General features: G+C 43.4%; 1 non-coding gene across 1 annotated transcript; it reads right to left on the reverse strand.

The window, feature by feature from the left end:
- Window positions 1-1,171: 1,171 nt before the first annotated feature.
- On the reverse strand, window positions 1,172-1,260 carry trnar-ucg (transfer RNA arginine (anticodon UCG)). Its single transcript is given in 2 exon segments — window positions 1,172-1,207; window positions 1,224-1,260. It is a non-coding gene; the product is annotated as a tRNA-Arg (tRNA).
- Window positions 1,261-4,334: the final 3,074 nt, after the last annotated feature.

Consider the following 4,334-nt stretch of genomic DNA (forward strand, 5'->3'; position numbering starts at 1 on the left):
GCTTCACACACCCCAGACCCCTATTCTTTCCACATTAGCTGAATTCCTGCATCTCTGATACATTCTAGTAAATCTCCTCTGCACCCTCTCTAAGGCCTTGCCATTCCTGCTAAAGTGTGGATCATGGAATTAGACACAATGCTCTAGCTGAGGCCTATTACCAGTGAGATTTAGAAAGGTTCAGTCTCAATTCCTTGTCTGTGTCCCGTACTCCCATTTCTGGTTTCTGACTCAATGTCGGCTCTGAGCTGTTGAAACTGCCTGAAGAAACATTTCCACCCAACAAAGCGCTCGGAATGTGAGAAGGGACAAAGTGAGTGACCAAGTACATCAACTCCAAGTAAAACTCCACCGTGTAGTGAAAACACTCGAAACACAACGGCTCTTTTAAGAGCCACCCACAATCTCTCTGAAAAAGCTGCACCAACATCTCTCTAGAATTGGTTTATTTCATTGGTTTTAATGCTCAGTAACTCTCTGGAACTTTCTCACTGTCTTTGTGTTTTCTGTTTCAATCTGGTATGGAGATTCTGGGAAGATGAGTTTCACTGCCTGGGAGGATCTTTGTGGTTTTCCTGCAGAAACACAAAACAAAGTCTCTTTTCAGAGTCAGCCACCGCCTGATAGGGACAGCAGTGACATGGGAACGGGAGCTGGGGTGTGTTTTATGCCGGAAATATCAGTTAATGATTTATGTTGTGCTCTCGTTATAGTCCAATCTCTGAATTGAGCCTTTCCACCGCACCAGGGTTATGGGGAGAGTTTTCATCGTTTCTTTTCCAAACGTACAGACGATGTTATAAAGTTGCTGATTTACACAGATGGTGGATTCTCCCCTCACAGTGAAAAGTAACATCACACCTTCACATCTGCCCATTGTTTTATAATTGAATAATTAGTCAAATGGAATTATTTGTGATGTTATTTCTCCCGAGACGGTGTTTCCTGCAGTGAAACTGATCAGTTTCAGCTCAGTCATTCAGGGACCTGGAATTCCTGCAGTTTGAGCCCGCTGGAACCCCAGCCCACTTCTGATTGGTCACCCTCTTCTCATGAAGTCAGTGACAGCACATGAGGAGGCCATTCGCCCCATCAAGTCCATGTCGGGTTTCCAATCTGTTCAGTCCCTGACTTGATCCCCAAAGCCCTGCAGAATCCCTTTGGGTCAAAATGACGGTGGCAGGACTCGAACCTGCAATCTTCTGATAACATCATCGAATATACCGAAGTCAGACGCCTTATCCATTAGGCCACACGGTCATTAGTCCTCAGGAATGGTTCAATCAGAGAACCTCGAAGCACAAAATACAAAAAATCATTGGTTGAACCTGTCAACCTGGCAGAATATTTGAATTTGTGAAAGCCGCCAATTTCACTGTGGAAAAGAAGTGATCGACTGGAAAAGTACATAAAAATCTATTTTCCCGTAGCGGTTTAAATAAACTTTTAAAACGCAATTTTGCTTTTACCGACTCAAATTTCTGGTGCTATTTTATGAACAGCTTTATTTTGCCAATTTTTGTCAACTTCTCATCCGCAACTGACAGTAAAAGACTTTGTTCAGCAATCTTTCACACGACAAATAACTCAAACTCGGTGTGGAAGTAATAAATTACAGACTATTGGTAATTCCCCTTCACACAGGCTTCAGGGGGACAGTGAGAAGCCGCTGAAATAGTTGCTTCATCCTTTTAAAGGTTCCCATTCTGTCCTGTTACTGACATGTTGGAATCAGATTTGTATTTAACAAGCTATTTCTGTGAAAACAAAATCCTCAACGGACCAGCTGGGAATCTGGGAATCACTGAAGTAAAATAAAGGGCTTTTGATTGAGAAGACGGGACCTTCTCACCAGCAGCCGGGTTACATTCCCCTCACATCCTTACACAGTGAGCTGCTCTTTCCCTCGAGAAATAGACAGCAGCAGTTGGAAGTACAGTAAAAGGATCGGTTCATTGAGACAGGTTTCTGACTGACAGGTGGTGCTGAATATTAATACAAGAAGGTCCTGGAATGGGAAACAAGTGTCCAGAGTGGGGTCCGAAATCAGGACAGGGAAATGGCCAGCACTGACACTGATCATTTCATTATTACATTGATATCTGACTGTCTTTCAGGAGAAGCGAGTTAAACACATGATGGTGAAAGGAATGGGAGATGACGCTGGTTGTTCTCGATGAAGAGGGATAGACAGAGGTGTGGGTACAGCAGACTTCAGACAGTAATCAGCCCTTTCAGATACTGTGGGTGGATCGGAAAAGAGCCTTTGGGAGAGGGAAAAAAGCTCTTTGTTTAAAAACCCTCAAATAGCTACCTTATAATTGGTCAGGTTACTAATGTTTTAGTTAGTGTAATTTATGAATAATTACTAATTAGAAAGTGCTGTTTGGACAGAATGTAAAGCTGTGAGTTGATGTGTGAGGGACTTCACTGACTAGGGGAAGGAGGTGCTCTTTGGTCTCTTCTCTTCTGCCTTTTCAGCCTCCATGATACAGGGGAAGAAGCTGATCGGTGAGTAACTGGTAAATTATTCTACTTATTACACGAGCAATAATGAGTTTGTAAAGCTAAGTAATGGCAGGGCAGCTCAAAAAGTAAAAGTTCGAAATTGGGGGAAGGCAAATTTTACAAAACTGAGAGGTGATTTGGTGGATGTGGACTGGATACAACTAGTTGAAGGAAACCCAAAGATGTTTTATCAGTCCATGAAGAGCGAGAGGATAACTAAGGAAAGGGTATGGCCCATCAGAGATGTACAAGGGAACTTCTGTGTGGATCCAGAAGATGTGGGCGTGGTTCTTAATGAGTTTTTTGTCTCTGCCTTCACAAAGGAGAGGGATGATGCAGACATTGTAGTAAAAGAAGAGGAGTGTGAAATATTAGATACGATAAGCATAGTGAGAGTGGAAGAACGAGAGGGTCTGACATCCTTGAAAATGAATAAATCACCAGGGCCAGATGGTTTGCATCTGAGGTTGTTAAAGGAAGCCAAGGAGTAAATAGTGGATGCGCTGAGGATCATCTTCAAATCCTCACTGGATATGGGGGAGGTGCCGGAGGATTGGAGGTCTGCGAACGTTGTGCTATTATTTTAAAAGGATGTGGTAAGTCTGACCTCAGTGGTGGGTAAATTATTCGAATCAATTCTGAGGGACAGGATAAACTACCACTTGGAAAGACATGGATTAATCAGGGATAGTCAGCATGGATTTGTTAAGGGAAGGTCATGTCCCACTAACTTTATTGAGTTTTTTGAGGAAGTAACAAGGAGCATTGATGAGGATCGTGCGGTGGATGTGGTTTACATGGATTTTAGTAAGGCATTTGATAAGGTCCCACATGGCAGTCTGGTCAATAAAATGAAAGCCCATGGGATACAGGGGAATGTGGCAGGTTGGATCCAAAATTGACTCAGTGACAGGAAACAAAGGATAGTAGTCAACGGATATTTTTGCACATGGAAAGCGGTTTTCAGTGGCGTTCCACAGGGTTCAGTGTTGGGTCCCTTGCTGTTTGTGGTGTACATTACCACACGGGCAGCACAGTGGCGCAGCGGTTAGCACCGCAGCCTCACAACTCCAGCGACCTGGGTTCAATTCTCGGTGCTGCCTGTGTGGGTTTCTTCTGGGTGCTCCAGTTTCCTCTCACATGCCAAAGACTTGCTGGTTGATAGGTTAATTGGCCATTATAAATTGTACCTGGGTAGGTGGTAGGGAAATATAGGGACAGGTGGGGATGTGGTAGGAATATGGAATTAGTGTAGGATTAGTATAACATGGATGGTTGATGGTCGGCACAAACTCGGTAGGCCGAAGGGCCTGTTTCAGTGCTGTATCTCTTAAAAAAAAATTAATTATTTGGAATTAAATGTGGGAGCTATGATTGGGAAATTTGCTAATGACACAAAAATTGGCTGTGGAATTGATAGTGAGGAGGATGGCTGTGGACTTCAGAATGATATGAATGGATTAATTGAGTGGGCGGAAAAGTGGCAAATGGAATTCAATCTGGAGAAGTGTGAGGTAATGCATTTGGGGAGGGCAAACAAAGCAAGGGAATACACAATAAACGGGAAGATATTGAGATGGGTAGAAGAAGTGAGAGACTTTGGAGTGCATGTCCACAAGTCCCTGAAAGTGACAGGATAGGTAGATAGAGTGGTGAAGAAGGCATATGGAATGCTTTCCTTTCTTGGTTGACAAAAGCAGGGATGTAATGCGAGAACTGTTTAAAACGGTGGTTTGGCCACAGCTGGAGTATTGCGTACAGTTCTGGTCATCACATTACAGAAAGGACATAATTGTTGTGTAGAGAGTACAGAGGAGATTTACAAG

Source organism: Heterodontus francisci, unplaced genomic scaffold (genome assembly GCF_036365525.1).
Source record: "Heterodontus francisci isolate sHetFra1 unplaced genomic scaffold, sHetFra1.hap1 HAP1_SCAFFOLD_59, whole genome shotgun sequence".
NCBI classification, from domain to species: Eukaryota; Metazoa; Chordata; class Chondrichthyes; order Heterodontiformes; family Heterodontidae; genus Heterodontus; species Heterodontus francisci.